Raw genomic sequence first — 17,172 nt, 5'->3', positions numbered from 1 at the left:
TTTAGATTCTTAAGACAAAAAATATATATATATATCTAAGATAATTTTCCCTAACAATTGTGGGTGGGTCTCTTCCTTGATATCAACAAAAATCAAGCTAGAATTTATAAAAATAAATATTGTAATAATTGTTTTATAGTTAACTGAAAGAGAAAATAGAAACCTAGTGAATATATGTTGAACGTACACCTGAAAGAATAAATGTGCAAACATCTTTATCCATCATGTGCTCTCTGCATACTTACATTTTCTAACCTGGAATAAAAACCCTACTTAAAACTAACTTTCTTCACAATGTAAAATTTAAAACCAATTAGTCTAATTCACTCACTTCTTGTTCATTTGAGGTGAAAGCAACAAAACGTTCAATATACATCACTGAAATAATATAATAAAAATCACAAAATTCACCTAATTTTTCCCTTTAAGGACAGTGTTTCTCAAAGTTCAGTCCTTTGTATATCTTCATAATTTTGGCCATATCCTTGTAAAACATATCAATGTATCATGAAAAAGAATGTAGGTATTTGCTATAAACACTACCTGTATTATATCACACTAATTCCAGTTATCTTATGAAGTCTCTGGTTTATTTTGTTAGCTGTATTTCCTATCCCACATTTAAATTTTAAAATATTTTATTATACTTAAAAAGTGTTTGTTCTCCCACCTAAAATTAGCTCATGTTCTAGTGGTTTATTCCCTGTATTTTGAGAAATCATGCAGTGTCCCAATCCAGAAGTACACAGCCATTCAGAAAATCTCTCACTTACTTATGAATGAAGGACTGCTCCAAATCTTTCCATTATAGGAAATTTTTAAAATGTTCAAAATACCTTAACCTCAAAGAGCCAAGCATTCACTCTCTCTTCACAGTGATTTTTGACAAGGAGGATATGGGAGTGGTGACTAAATATCTTTGTTCCCACTCCTTCTGTGCTTCCAAAATTAAGGCTATGTTGAAGGAGAAATCCTCAGAAATCTCTAAGATCACTCTCCAGGTTATATAAGAAAAAAACTTAAATCTATATGGTTTGACTTGTCAAGTTAACTCAGACTAAAATGATGTTGGTATTGAAAAAATGTTCAACCTCACTATCAGGGAAATGCAAATCAAAACCGTAATGAGATACCAGCCTACACCTGTTAGAATGGCTACCATCAACAAGAAAAGTAATAACAAGTGTTGGAGAGGTTGTGGAGAAAAAGGAACCCATATACACTGCCAGTGGGAATGTAAATTGGTATAGCCACTATGGAAAACAGTACAGAGGTTCCTCAAAAAATTAGGAAAAGAATTACCATATGACCCAGCAATCCCTTTCTTGGGTATCTTCCCCAAAAATCTGGAAATATTTGTCAGTAAAGATGTATTTATGCCTATGTTCGTTGTAGCATTATTCATAGTGGCCAAGACATGGAAGCAACCAAAGTGTCCTTCGATAGATGATGGGATAAAGGAGATGTGGTACATATCGACGGTACCAAAACATGTATAAACATGACTTGTATTCGTCTTTTGTTATCAGTATATATTGAGTATTACAATTTTAATAGTTTTTTCCTTTCTTAAAATGTGTGTACATTTTTTTTGGCACCCTCGGTATATACAACTGAATACTACTCAGCCATAAAAAAAGACAAAATATGGCTACCCTCTTTCCCCGAAAATAAGACCTAGCCAGACCATCAGCTGTAATGCATCTTTTGGAGCAAAAATTAATATAATACCTGGTTATGTTATATTATATTTTATTATATTATACCCGGTCTTATATTATAGTAAAATAAGACCAGGTCTTATATTAATTTTTGCTCCAAAAAACGCATTACAGCTGATGGTCAGGCTATGTCTTACTTTCGGGGAAACACAGTGCTTGCAACAACAAGGATGGTCATGAGATTCTTATGCTAAGTGAAATAAGCCAGACAGAAAAAGTCAAGAACCATATGACTTCACTCATATGTGGGATGTAAAACTGAAAGCAACAAAGGAACAAGACAAACAAACAAAAACTCATAGACACAGACAACAGTTTAGTGGTTAGAGGGTAAGGATGGAGAGGGAGGTTGGCAAAAGAGCATAAAGGGAGTGAAATATATCGTGATGGAATGAGCACTGACTCTGGGTGGTGAGCACACATGCAACATACAGAGAGTGCATTATAGAAATGTAGTCTTGAAATCTATATAAACCAGTGTCACCCCAATAAATTTAATTTAAAAAAAATGAAGTGGCTATTATTCCTAAATTACTGACATCTCCATCTCTGTCCATATATTTGCCTAAGGAGAATTGGCCTTAGCCTGATGGGTCACATTTTCCAATTTAGTTAAAAGTCTACCTTGTATGTGGTTTGTTTTATTGTGTTAAGTTTTATCTGTTATTTCTACTTCAAGCCTGATTTGGGAACTTAAAAGAAAACTGATAATTGGCTAAATTGTCATTAAGTATATAAGAAGGCTATGTACATTGCTATTTTATATCACAAAGAAAGTAACTCAGGGGTAAGAAAGAAAGGATTGCCCTCAACATTCAAAACTGTTTCTGAAATTTATCTTTACATTGAAAATAATACTAGTATCTATAGGCATTTGAAGAGCAAGTTTTAATAAGGCAGCATTTTTGTTCCAAATTAATTTGTATCTAATTTAAAAATAATAAATCAGGTCCATAGAGGAACTTGAATAATATTTGGATATTATCAGCACCATAAAATAATATGATAAATTAGAAAATGAATGCTTAATAGGACCATGATCTAATTGATAATTTTCCATTTTTTTACTCACTTAAAATAGGAATTTAATCTTATAAGTGACCCAGCCCTTCCACTTACCTTTCCAGAGCTACCAACTGCTCTGCCCTGTCCACAGTATACCATAAAATGGAGGTATTTGTGTACTTTAGCTGTATATTCTCACTAAAACAACTTTAATATTTAAAAATGAGAAAAACTCAATATAAATAACTTTAGCAAGTTAATAAAATATTTCAATTTTCTACCGAGATGGAAATACACAAATAAAATTTCGGATTAACATTTTAATTTTAGGTTAGCTATGATTTTCCATAAATCTATCACCACTTAGTATATAGTGTGAAATCGATATTTATTCCCAGAACAAGTATTCAGGAAGCCCACGATTTGGAGTAACAAAGGCAACCAAGTTATTAAATCACAATGATAATGTAGAAATATATGTACACAGTAACAAAAGAAAGGGCACAAAGCTGAAGAGAAAAACAACTATTCAACTTCTGAAATGTCCTAGAAAGGTGTTTTAATTCACAACATCAAATAGGTATCTTCTCTTATGACTATATGTAATGCTAATAGCAGCTATAAATTAATACAGGTGAGCCACTAATGATGTACACCTGATAAGGAGTTCATATCCAAAATTCATAAAAAAAAAAAAACATACAACTCAACACCAAAAAAACCAAACAACCCAATTAAAAAATGGATAGAGGACATAAAGACACATTTCTCTACAGAGGACATACAGATGGCCAACAGAAAAAGTTGCTCAACATGAAAAGTTGCCAACATGAAAAGTTGCTCAACATGACTAACCATTAAAGAAATGCAAATAAAAACCACAATGAGATACCACCCCACTCCTGTCAGAATGCATATCATCAGTAAATCAATAAACAACAAGTGTTGGCGAAGATGTGGCGAAAAGGGAACCCTCATGCACTGTTGGTGGGATTGCAGATTGGTGCGGCCACTATGGAAAATATTATGGAGGTTCCTCAAAAAATTAAAAATAGATCTATCTTATGACCCAGTAATACCACTCCTGTGTATTTATCCAAAGAAATCCAAAACACTAACTCAAAAAACTATATACATCCCTATGTTTATTGCAGCGCTATTCACAATAGCCAAGATATGGAAACAACCAAAATACCCATCAGTAGATGATTGGATAAAGAAACTGTGGTACATTTATACAATAGAGTATTACTCGGCTATAAAATAAATGAAATCTTACCATTTGCAACAATATAGATGGACCTAGAGAATATTATACTAAGTGAAATAAGTCAGACTGTGAAAGACAAATACCATATGAACTCACTTACATACGGAATCTAAAGAACACAATAAACGAGCAAACAAGACAGAAATAGACTCAGGGATATAGAGACACTGATCATGTGATAGGCCCTTACTAAGTATTTAACACACAATATCTTACTTCATCTGTGTAACAACCCTGTGAAGTAAATATTGTTATTCCCTATTTTGCAGACAATGAAGCTGAGGTATAGAGAAATTAAGTAAGTTACCAGAGACTCCCAGCTAGCTAATAATAGAATCAGACCTCAAACTATGCTTGTCTGATTCCAACACTGGAAGTCTTGGCCACTAAGCTGCACATCACTTTATGAACAAGTCCTCCAGGAATCCTGGGCAGAGTATAAAGCTGCCTGCTCCAAACCTGACATCCCTTTGAAAGTTTGAGCTTTATCACTTAAATTCCTGTTAATGTTGTCTTTACTCAAAACCAAAACCAGTAAATGTTTACTTTAACGTCAAAGTTTTGGAATCTCTCCAAAAAAATTGGAGTCACATTTTCATACTTTCCATGAGATAGTGACATTTATCCTCTGGCTTTATGTGCCTCTGTGATGCCTCTACAATTTGAGAGTGTCAACTAAAAGATATATGAGATTTACAAAAACACATACTACTAAAGAAAATAAACTTTTAAATAAAGATGAGAAATACAAAACAGGGAAATACAGGTGGAAAATATCTGAAGTCATGAATGAAGTTATTGTAGTATATGGTAATGTCTTATCAACTGTGGCTTTGGCAATCATGTTTCTATTTTTCTATAAAATGTTTGGATATATATATATATGCATAAAATTTTTGAACTGCATGCATATTTCTACATAGAATAATTCCATTTGCCTTAAGCAAAAGAGTCTACTGGAATTACTGCTTTCCTACTTTTCTGCACCACTTGAATGAGTCTAGAGGATATTGTAGGTATAAGGCATGTATTTAAACCCCATGCTCTCAATATGCTGACAGAAGAGTAGATGTACATGTCCTTCAGAATTTGGGTAACATGCCAAGCAGTTATACAAGCATTATCTGAGAGTTACTAAAAATGTAAAGGAGATTGTAAGTGTAAGATACATTAAATTTCAAGTCAGTAAGGGGTCATTTGAAAACTTTAAAGAGAAATGCACACCCTACAACATCTTTACAACATTATTGATTATATTCCCCAAACTGTCTTTCATATCTTCGTGGTAATATTGTGGCTCCCAATTTGTGCTTTCTAATCCCCTCACCCTCTCCCTCATCACCACCCCTTCTTCAACTAGCAACCATCAGTTTTTTCTCTATCAGGGAGACCACTTCATGGACGGTGTAGATGCCTGACCACTGCACTGTACACCTGAAGCTGAAGCTGAATCATATTGAACGTCAACTATAATCATATATCATATATATATATGGTCACAGGATATGGAGTACAGCATAGGGAATAGAGTAAATGGAATTGTAACAGTTATATACGATGTTAGAGGAGTAGTAGATTGGGGGTGGGGGGTTATCACTTTGTGAGGGGTGTAAATGTCTAACTATTACATTATTTTGTAAACCTGAAACTAATAAAAAAAATAAAACTCTTTAGAACAGGATTTTGCTACTCTTTTTAGAATAAAAGTTATCACGTTGGTTGGCAAAAAAAAAAAAGAAATAGAAAGAAAGAAAGAAATGTACAGTGCGTAAAATAAAATGTCTAGAAGAATGTGCCTCAGCAGATTATACCACCTCAACAATACATTACATCACTTCAGCAATAAAAGTGATTCCAGAGAAAAGTTACCTATGTGTGTGGCATAGGAGGAGAGGGTGTTAACTAGTGCTTTGGTTTCAATAGGATGGATAAATTTAAAGTAGTTTTCTAACTCAGATCTAGTTTATTTTGGAAGTGGATTTTTACTAGAATTTTTATTTACCGAGGGTTAATTTTTTGAAATATATTAAATGCAACTATTTTGCATTCTTTTGGTTGAGTCAATTACAGTTTTGCCACATACTATACTTTTCAGTGACATAATATCTATGGTTGGCAATGGATCACTGTGCAAAATAGATGCCAGGCTGACACATTATGCTTAGTAGATGTGGAATACGTATTTGGACCCAAGATTTTTAGAATGCAATCGATTATATGATTCACAGCATCCAGGAGACAATAATAAACCACTGACAGTCAGGACATTCTTTCTCTTCCACACTTGATTTCTCATCCAGTATGGAAGTGTCTGGAGTCATCTCTGACGTCTCCGCACTTCAGGTCCCATATTTAATAATCAAGTCCCGTAGTTCCACTCTCATGGATCTTTCAAATCAGTTTCTTCCTTTCTATTCTCATTGCCACCACCATACTTCAGACTTGCATTACCACAGTCTGTTCTGTCACAATATAGTCTTCACGCTAATCAATCCTGAAAATGCCATCAGGTTAATCTTCATAAAACACAATTCTAGACATGTCACTCACTTGCTCAAAAATTTTCAACAGCTCCTCAATGTCTAGAGAATAAAGTCTATGCTTCTTAGTTTAGAATTAAAAGTGCCCCCTGTGTCATAATTATGGCTAGATGTTTAGTTTCTTCTGAGCTTGTGGGACCACTTTTTTTTCAGGTCTGCATATAAAGTATCTGGCCCAAAAATTTACACATGGAAGCATGTATTTGTTCTTACATATTCTATCATGACATCTACCTTTCTTAATTCCATCTAACATTTAATTATCATAAGATTGTGCTCTCATTTTTATTCCCTATGGACTATAATCTTCATTACTTCAGAAAATTTTCTATCAGAATTTTTTAGAATTAAGTATCAGAGACAGTATTTCAAAAGTAGCCATTACTGTTTATTCTCTATTGTTGCTAAGAGACAACAAAGAAAAGACATTCCGTTACTTCTCTGTGGAGCTCAGAATCCTGAGATCAGAGATTGACCCTCATCTTTAGTCCCCCTCAATCTACCTTTACTCCCTTTTCCAATTTCTCAGTAACCTTGTAGGAGTCGATAAATGGGTTGACTAACTTGTGAGTGAGTCCAACAATTGTGTTCTCTAACTTCTAGCTATGGAGAAATCAGATAAAAGGAAATAGTGTCAAATGATATTTCCAAAGGCCATATTTGTCTGAACTAATTATTTTAACTTGCTGTGAGTTAGATTATACTGTTGCATTAACAGTCCACCTATTCTGGGTTGTTTATCCTTGTTGCCTCTCTGCACAGAACGTGATTACAGGTGAATCTCCGCATGGGTAATTTAGATGGGAGATCACTTATCAGACCACTTGTGTTCACTTCAGAACTAAAAATACTATCGGGGCCCCATCAATGTTAAATAGCACTAAGAATAATAATAACTAATCTCTTCTTAGGACATGTGCTCCTAAGTACACACACTTGAATTTTTTACATTTACAATTCAAGAACATTTCAGTTTGCTTTATTCAGGGCCATTATTCAGGCTCTTCTGCGAATGTTTTATTCAGGTTGCACATCTCTTCCCCACAATCTTTGATTTAGAATTCAGTGTTTTAATAATGAAAGAGAAAAAAACACACAATTTTCATAAATGATGAGTGCTACAGGTACACATTGTCTTAATTTGAATAAATAAATAAGTAAATAAATAAATGAAAGAAACCCTGAGATATTTTCCTAAACTGCTAGAATGCTTGAGCTTTGAAAACAAAGGAAGAAAGGCAAATTACAATACAATGCACTATATTTTTTAAATATGTGTGATCACATCTGTGACAGTATACATAATAACATGAGTAACATCAAAAACTGGGCTGAAAGCATTTTAGCGGTGTTTTCTAGGCAAATGTGTAACCCCAACAAGACATGCACTCTGAGTGTAAGAAACAGAAATACACTTTTTTGTGTGGTGGTGGTTGCTGTTTTTGTTGCTGTTGATAATAAAGAAAAAGGCCTGGTCTGTATAGGACAGCTATGTTCAACCCTTACCTAGGCTGCAGTTTACTCTTCTATTTATACCTGAGGACAGTTGGAGAAACCTTTTAAGCATTGTAATGAGATCTGAGCAAAAAAAGCTTTCAAAATAAATCAGCCCTGTTTATCCCTAGCTCAGGAAGTAGGGGCAACTCATTGTGAGAATTCCCTTTTTTGAACTGTGGAGCAGGCTATTTTGCTTCGACTCCTTTGTAAACCCAAGTCTAACACATATCTCCTTGGCCATTCTTGGAAAAAATAGTTAGAAAGGCAGCCAGTCCTGGACCATGTGAGTTCAGAGTGCTTTGAGGGTCCCCACTGAAGAAATGGGGAACTCAGAGCTGAATGATTGCTAGCACATGGAGGAGTAGAAGGACCCGATGGACACAGAAGCAAGGTCAGGTAAGTGTCTCAGTGGGGAAATCTGCCAACACAGCAATGACCAGCTCAGGAAAGAAGGATGCATTTAGAACCACCGATTTTTAAGTGACTACCATGACAAGAGCTGTTAAGTGTTGAACAGGTGTGTGCTATCCGTGATTGCAGTTGGATCTCTCAACTTAGTGATGTCAGTAGAACTAATGACTGAGACAGATAAAGTGGCATACTTCCTGCATGGATTAAGATTCTGTATGAAAGCCAAAATAAAGGGCTGCACACCTGCCACATTTGAGAAAACAGTCCTAATTCCTAAGATGGTTAGCTAAAGTTTCTGGGCTTAAATTCTCAAATGGATCGACTCGAAAAGATTTCAGATAGCTGTAAAGTAGAGAAAATCACAAAGACTTCTGTGGACATATATCAGTTCCAAATCTCTCACTCAGCCTAGCTTCAAAATTGCATTTGCTCTGACTCCTGCATGTGTGATCTGATAAGATCACTGACATATATTAATTACTGTAAAAGGAAACAAAAAAGTGACCCAGAATAAAACATTGGTAAAAAAAAAAAAATCCTTGTTCCAATGTTCCATACCTGAATCAGTTAAATTTAAAAATATATACATAAACCCTATTTGGCAGTGGAAATAAAACGTTGCAAAATGTTTTGAAATTTCACCTCAGAATTTTAAGCTATTTTATAAACATTACCTTTTCTTCCTTTTTATCTACTATATAAGTAAGAATGTAATTGAGCTTTTCCTGAAAACATCTCAGCATGGCAATTCAAAAAGCTTCGACTGTATTGAAGATGTTTCGCTATGCTTGTAGTGTGTAAAATGATAAGACAGTAGCCCATACTACCAAAAAACTTATTGTGAGTGGAAATTACATATTCATAAAAATACAAATATAACATATAAAGAGTTAAATGCCAGGAGAGAGATACAAAATAATTGGAGAAATTATAATTTTTAATTTAAATTTTATGTTTTCAAAAATTGAAGCCAAGATTGAGACACATCTTGAACAAATGAATGAATTTCAACAGAAATAAAAGAAAAAGCTTTTTCAGAAAAAGAGAATAGTGTAATATTAAAATAGACATAATAAAATGAAGTTATCTTTGTATAAGGTAATGGCTCGTTTGCCTGGAACAAAAGATACATAAAGAGAAAGCAGTTGATTAAAATGCAAAGGAACATGGGAATAAGACCGTAGAAGTCTTTAGCAACATTAATACGTAGGAAATGTGCTCTTGTAAGCTGTGGAGAATTATTAACGTGGATTTTTTTACTAATTCATTTTATTATTTTATTTGACAAGTAGTACATAACAATATAACATTGGAAAATATAATAAATACTACATGCTCTCTCACCATGGTTAATATTTTAGTGTACGTCATTTAAAAAAAAATTTACAAAAAATGAGAGACCATACTGAGCATCATGTTGTCACTTGCTTTTTAAATTATATATGTATTTATAGTTAACATATAATGAAAGTCCTTATATAACACACTTCTTTTTATGTCTTTCTTTTAAAAATAGCTATATAATTTTTATTGAATGTACTCTAATTTATGTAACAATTTTTATATTGTTACAGATTTAGATTGTTTTTATTATTATTACAAATGAGTACAAAACAAACACATATTTAGTAAGTACTTACCATGTGCCAGACACTTTTCTACATACTTTGCATAAAACAGACGAATTACATACTCCCTTGGAACTTAACATTGTGGAGTTACAATAACATATTTGTACATGCATCTTTAGTGTTGATTTACTTGTATCTTTACAATAAATTCTGAGTGCAAAATTTCAATACTAAAAGAATTAAATGTTTTTAAGGGAATCGGTGTATACCCACAAGCTGTGTATGAGAGTGTATTTCTCTCATATCTCTGAAAACATGGAGTATTACAAAATGTGTTGACCTTTGTCAAAAAGGATGTAATTACATATCATTTTTTATAATGTATGTTTTTACTTTGCAAGTGATTTTGAACATTTTCATTTTTGCTGTTCGTGGTTATTATTTTGCATATGTGAAATGCCTTTTTATCCCTTTGACATAAAGATTTTTATTTATATTTCCTATTTATTTGTGATACTTCATTATAAATTAACAAAATTCTCTGCTAGGTATATATTCTCAAACATTTTCTTTAATTTATCAATACGTACTTTTTTTTTCTTCTTGTAAATTCTGCTAGCGAGGTTATGATGATTTGGGCTTTTGATGATGTTTTTAAATGACTTACAAATGTCAATAGTTATACAATATATTTTTCCTCTGGTACTATAAAATGTTTTTTACATTTAAGTTATCAACCAATTTATGCTGTGTGATGTAGGAATCAAATTTGCTTTTCTAAGAGGTGAGCTTCCTATCTCCACACCATTGATTAACTAATCTATCATTTTTCCTCAATGATTTTTCTCAAATAGTAAAGTCTTCTAAATAAACATCTTCTTTCTCTATGACGTAAGGAGCAAAAATTTTAAAAATAGTTCTTTAAAACTATTTTCTCCATTAACTTCTCCAAATTCTTCAGTAATTGCTGTCTAGGATTAAGACAGTAGCTGCTAATTTCTTATTGATGTCAGATAATTCTGAAGTTCCCTCCTATTTCAATACTAAAAGCTCATGATTCAAAAAGCCACTATGTATTTTTTATTTCTAAACATTTTACTTCTGATATCTATAACTTATTAATTTTCTTATATGAACATATTGGCCAGATCTTTTACTAGATTGTCGTGAGAAAAAGACACAGTAGCTGCTTACAGATAAGATTTCTACCAGTATTTTAAATTTCATGCTATCTGAGTAAACCCTGGGACCTAACAAACACTCCCATATTACCATTAAACAGAAATTTTAGCAGGGGTCTAGTACAGCTAAGTCATGTTCTTGAAGACACCATTAATAATAGTGCCCTCAGATCTCAGACTAATGGAAAGTAAAAGAGTTCTCAGGTAAGGAATGATACTATAATATTAAAACCAGGCTGGGAATATGGAGTCACAAGTAATTGGTTAGCCATTTTTTTTCTTTTTTTTTTTTTGTAACAAGAAATGATAAGGTCTTTTTTTTTATGTTCCTCTCTAAGGTTTTGGTGTAAAGATTTTCACATTGTATCAAAACATGTAGTTAATACAGGAAGAACTGAAACTTCTGTGCTTCAATTACTAAATATAGCCCAGAAGCCATATTACAGCAGGGGAACATAAGCACTCACCTGGGGATTTTTCCAACTCAATACACCTCCCAAACATACACACCTCATATAGTAGAGATCTTTCTATGTCTGTGCATTTGCCATTAAAACCACTACAGAGTAAGCCATTGCTTCTCATGGAAGTGAATCAAATTCCTGGGGTGTGTTGAGAATAATTTGTGTATTGACTAAGACAGAGAAACATCTTCACATTAAGATTTTAACATGCAATCATTCAATAAACATTTTTGAGTAACTACTACCTTCTTAATACCAAGCCTCTAGGAATACAGTGTGGAAAATAGACATAACATTAAATAAACCAGCAAGTTCTGCATAAAGAGATGTATGATGGGTATAAAACAGAGCACAATGGGACTATGCAGACAGCAGACTAATCCAGTCTTGGTGAGTCAGGGAGAGATGTCCAGCGGCATTGGTATTTACTATGTTGAAACCTAAAGAACAAAATTAGCTAGAGAGCAGGAGAAGAAAGTCCCTGGCAGATGCAAAGCCTATATTAATGCCCAGAAGCAAGAGAGTGTAGAATTCAAGTGGAATAAAGGGACAGGATATCAAGAGAAGTACAGAGACAAAAGACAAGGATAGAGAAGTAAATAGGGGTCAAATCATGACGTTCCTACTAAGTCATGTAAAGGTGTTTGAATTCTACCAAGAAAGCATGGAAAAACAAATTAACATTTTAAGCATGACAGTGACCTAAGTGTTTCCTTTAGAAAGAAAACCCTAATGATGATGTGCAAGACATATAAGAGGAGGGCAAGCCTAGAGTCATGGAAATAATTCAATATTCCAACTTATTTTGTGTTTACTTCTCAATAGACATTCAAGTAAGTATTAAACAGCCAGAACACTCTGGCTAACCATTGATTGCAATGTTAAAACACCGAGTCTTAATTGTTATACTTAATAATTACACTATTTATAATCTAAGTTGTTTACTATCTGAGGTTGAACATTCAGAGAATTGATCAAATTGGGTAAATCCTCTTTTGGATGGAAGCAATAACCTTCAACGGAATGCTAACTACCTCTGAGAATTATGTTTAACGCAGAATCTCATTGCCATAGGCAGAAGTAATTGATTTTAGGCTGGGCGAACTGGTTCTTAACACATATGCCCATGGGAAGAATGTCATTTTAATAAAACGCTTCTATAGCCACATTCCACTTAAAACAAAAGGTTTTCCCTTTATCTTCATAAGCAAAAACTGAAGGAGCCCTGTTTGCCCTTAATATCATAATAAACAACTGTAAAGTAAGGTAATACTGAGTTGGCAGTCTGCTAAGTATCTTTGCCAATTCAACTACCTATGCTTTTGTTTTTGTTTTTTAAACTATAGCTTTCATAGAAAAATACATCTATGTAGGACAATCTTGAAAACCACTAATCAATGTACCTAAATCTGCTTGTGTTGGTCTTCCGCGGTTCTCTTGATTTCACGATCCATTGTTTGCTCTGCTACCACTATGCCACAACTGAAAAAGGTATTCAAATAATTGGAAAGTGTGAAGGGGAGGTAACAAAATGAATTTCATCTCAGAGATTAAGGCAAAAAATACAAAGTCTTTTGAAAACATGGACTCATTAATTAACCTAAGCAGTCAAATTCTGATGATTCCCAGATTTCCTCCGCTGGAAGATAAGCACTCAGGGTTGCTCAAGACTAGCAACTGAGTTGTGGGGACAAATGTTTACTTATCTATTCATGTTTATATATCATCCTTTAAAATTTGTGATTTTGGTTTGTTTGTCTAACTCACATAATGGATTAATATCGTACAGTACGTTAATGTTTATGAATACATAAATATTCATATATTTGGGCCTAAACTACCTCTATACAATGTTAATATTATACAACTAAATTCACCGCCCATTGTTCTTACTGTATAGTATTTAGCTTACAAAACCCCACGTATAAGCCTACTTTATAGGCATTTTTATAATTAATCATTTAAAAAAATTAGTTGCTTTAAAATTTTCAAGTCATGATTGGTATTATGCTCCTTTAAAAATATTTTAACAAACTTTAATTTCTCTCAAACTGCTGGTGGTAACCTGCTTATTTTACATGGTACACAGAGAAGTAGTTTTATATTGTTTTATTTTTTTTAATTTATTGGATATGTATTCATTCTAATAGCAGTTGAAAAAATAGAGCTGGCACACAAACTCCATGGAATTAGGTCCTGGTCTATAAGGACTTGTCTGCTATCCCAAGGCCAAAGCCATCCTGGACATGGAGTGGCCTGACCTTATGATCTACAAGCCCTGCTTTACCTATTCTCTCCTGGAACACATGGTCCCCTGCAACCATCCTTCAGGCTTCAGCCCCAAGAACCAGTGGGACCCCCCCAGATTAGCCTGCCCATTTTCACCATCCTGAGATGACCTGCCCAGATTCCAACATATATACAGACCTACCAATCCACAAGCAGAAAGAGTCCATGGGAGGTAGCCCTCACAGCAAGCCTTTCATTGAGGACCTCACATGGAGTCATCCAATTCCCTTCAGCCTGGCCTGCTGACCCCAACCTGCCAGCCAAGAGCAAAACCAACTACAGGCCATGTCAGCCATCACCAGCCATTGTGGAGATATAATGGAGGAAGCAGAAAGCATCTCAGAGGGAGGCAGAGGAAGAATAAGAAAAGGAAAATAATGATTGCAGAGAAGAGATGAAGACTTTTAGGGACCGTCAGAGAGAGGAACTCAGTAAGGTGACTTTCAACTTAGGAAAGGTGATCTTGAAAGAAGAGATGGAAAAGTCATTGCCTATCTGGAGGAAAAGCTGCTCCCTGCCTGACCAGACACACTTTCAGGCTTCCTTGCACGCAGGATGTCTAAGTCTTCTCTCCATACCTGTGGCAGAATCACCTTGAGTCAACTACAGTCCACAGACTTCAGCCCACCAGCAGTGAGACTGGAAGCCCAAGTGTACATAGCTATCCCTGTGAAATGCTGGTGGTAACCAATAGGAATGAACCAGGTTGCCTCCAGGTGGGGACCAGATGAGGCTTCAGAGACATATCAGTGGAGGACTTCTCAAGATTATTTTCCATGTCTCCTGAAGAGTTTAGCAAGTTGGCTCAATGGAGGCAAAGCAAACTCAAGAAAAAGATCTCTTCTGATCCCCCCTGCCCTCTCCATGACTGACCCTTCCCCTGCTGTTTCAGGGCACGGGAGCTGGGGTCACTGACATCAAAGCATCCCGTTCCCCTGGTCATCTGGGACTGTTCCTTTCTTGAGGGGTCAGGGAGGTAGGTCATAAGTGGGGTGGGCTCCATTTCCCAGATCAGGGGGGAGCCAAGACATCTGTAGTCCTGTAGTTATGGGACATGGACTTTCTTCCCCATAAGGAGGTGGGCTGCTTCTCTCATTCCTGGTCCTCACCGCAAAGAGCCATCCGAGTCTAGACTCCAGCACACACTCACACACACACACACACACACACACACACACACACACACACACAGCGAGTTAACGTTTGTGCTCTCTCCCAGTCTTCCATGCCCACATGAAAGTCTCCAGAAGAGAGTGAGAAGAAATGAACATAGATAGTACTTACTGGTCAGGCCTGTCAGCTCTCTGGACCAATGGGAGGGTGAGAGTAAGAAGCAGCCAAGCAGGCAGGGAAAACTCTGGGACCCTGTGAGAGCCCAACCATGCCTCCTCTCCTCACGTATGGCAGCCTACCCTGCACCTGAGCCTCATGCTTCTCTGATTGTAGTGGGAGCAGGCTCCAGCTCAGCCTCCAGCAGGGAGGCTGCCCTGCCCTCTAACTCACCTTGTCTTCTACTTGCGACTTCCAAGCTTCAAAGCCTCTTGCTCCAGCCCTGTGGCTTCCTCAGAAACCTTGGTTTAGACTGGAGATGTCATCTGTGTGAAATCCCAACCCACCATCAACCAAGGCAAAATCAGCTAGAATTTTACCTTCTAGCACCAACCCGGGTCCTGGCACAACCCAGGCCTTTAGACTCCCTTGGACAGGATCAAAAGGCAAAGCTACAAGGACATTTCTGAGTATCCTGTCCATATCCATGTATCTCTCACCACATTCTCTAAAGAATGTAACTTATTGAAACATACCCCCTTGCTGCAATCGCTATCCTACTTTACTCATACTCCCAGCTTTTCTTCTCTACAAATACATATGTGTATATAGTATATATATAAGTAAATAATTTACTTTCCTGCCCAGACCCTGGCATCCCTTTCCACCATGTATGTGATAATGATGGGGTGGGGGACTCTGCTTGGAATCAAAGGCTGCATTGATACATATATATGTAATTACCAATATTTAAATAAAATAAGACACAGTGAAAAAAAGTGGATTTGAAGTGCATGCGTGTGTGTGTGTACGTGTGTGTGTGTGTGTGTGTGTATACAGAGAGAGAGACAAGAGAGAGGGAGAGAGGGAGAGAGAATATCCAAGTGCACATGATACTCAGATAAGGCAAAAATTATAAAGGTAGCATTTTTCCTGTCTTCAGACTTGAACTGAAGCATCGCCTCTTCCTGGGTTTTGAGCCCACTGGCTTTCAGACTGGAACCACACCATCAACTGTCCCGGTTTTCCAGCTTGCTAAATCACCCTGCAGATCTTGGGACTTGCCACCCTCCACAATCGTGTGAGCCAATTCCTCAATTCTTTATAATAAATCTGTCTCTCTTTCTATAGATAGATAAGTACATAGATAGATGATAGACAGATAGATAGATAGATAGATGCAGATAGAGACAGATATACATAAACAAAAATGTTAGAAAAAAGTGTTTTATTTTACTGATGCCATTTTACACACACACACACACACACACTCACACACACACACACACGCACACACAGACACACAGTGTTCTGTTTCTCTGTAGCACCCCAAGAAGCACGCTGTTATATAAGAGGACTGAAAACAACATCTCCATCCTAACATGAGGACGAGGAGATCAGCTCCAGCTTCACGTGTTATCCAGTGAGGGAAACAACATAAAAAGAACCATTATTTCCCCATGTGACATGATAATTTTAACACCTACACATTTTTGTATAATGCTAACCTGAAAAAAATATATTATTATTATTATTATTATCATTATCATTGAGGCAGCCAAAACTTGTCAGACTCACTAATAATTATATTTTTAATTTCTTCCTCACCAAATAATTTACTTTCATTTGCTTTTAATTGTGAAAGTGCTCTTTAATAGAAATATAGGGCATAGTGTTAAAGACATAGCACATTTACCACTGTGGAGTAACATAAAATCAATGGCAGCTAGTCACACAGCTTTTTTCAATTTCCATTGCGCATGGTACAGTGGCCCTTGGTGCAGTGGATAATCCAACTGTAAACAGTGACTCACTGTTAACAACTCTAGGAAATAGGATTAGCAATTTCTAATTTCAAAGTAAACCTCCTTCATTTTTGTCCTGCAAATAAAAAGAATGGGTTCAGAGATTTAGCTTTTCAGCTTTTAGAGTTACCCAGAAAGAAAAATATTGG

General features: G+C 35.6%; 1 pseudogene; it reads left to right on the top strand.

Moving 5' to 3' along the window:
- Nucleotides 1–8,407: 8,407 nt before the first annotated feature.
- LOC117024614 (dematin-like) lies at nucleotides 8,408–14,821 on the top strand (annotated as a pseudogene).
- The last annotated feature ends 2,351 nt before the right edge of the window (nucleotides 14,822–17,172 follow it).

Source organism: Rhinolophus ferrumequinum, chromosome 7, assembly GCF_004115265.2.
Source record: "Rhinolophus ferrumequinum isolate MPI-CBG mRhiFer1 chromosome 7, mRhiFer1_v1.p, whole genome shotgun sequence".
Classification (NCBI taxonomy): domain Eukaryota; kingdom Metazoa; phylum Chordata; class Mammalia; order Chiroptera; family Rhinolophidae; genus Rhinolophus; species Rhinolophus ferrumequinum.
Note: the sequence above shows the minus strand (reverse complement) of the source record. Positions and strands in the feature narration are given on the sequence as shown.